Here is a 634-nt window from a genome sequence, read left to right on the forward strand (position 1 = left end):
TGGGGGAGCACCCCCCCCGGGAGCAGCCCCTGCTCCCCGGGGGGGTAACGCGGGGACGAGACCTTCCCCCGTCGGCCACCCGCCAAGCAGGTCGCGCTAACGTGCTGTCAAGTATTAATTACCTTCCAGCGGGGCCGGGGTCAGGGCCCAGCGAGCAGATGGGATGGGGGGAAAGAGCAGGTGGGGAGGGAGAGGGAGGGATACGGCCCTGGGAGCTGGGGAGAGGGAGGTGGCTGTGGGAAATGGGGGGAGGGAGGGAGATGCTCGGGGAATGGGAGAGGGAGGGAGGTGTCCGTGGAAAATGGGGAGAGGGATGGGTATTATTGTGGGAAATGGGGAGAGAGAGATGGTCATGGGAAATGGGGAGAAGGAGGGGTATGGTTGTAGGAGCTGGGGAGATGGAGGGGTTATGGTCATGGGAAGAGGGGAGAGGGAGGGAGATGGTTGTGGGAGCTGGGGAGAGGGAAGGGTATGGCCCTGAAAACTAGGAGAGAGTGTGGGATCCAGCCCAGAAACTGGGGGGAGAGGGAGGATGCTGGGGCAGGCACGGCCCCAGGGTGCAGGCAGCGGGATGAGCAGGGTGCCCCAACCCCCGTGTGCTGTGTTCCCCCCTCTCCAACCTGGGGAGACCCCC

Source organism: Aptenodytes forsteri, unplaced genomic scaffold (assembly GCF_000699145.1).
Source record: "Aptenodytes forsteri isolate BGI_AS27 unplaced genomic scaffold, ASM69914v1 Scaffold472, whole genome shotgun sequence".
Taxonomy (NCBI): Eukaryota; Metazoa; Chordata; class Aves; order Sphenisciformes; family Spheniscidae; genus Aptenodytes; species Aptenodytes forsteri.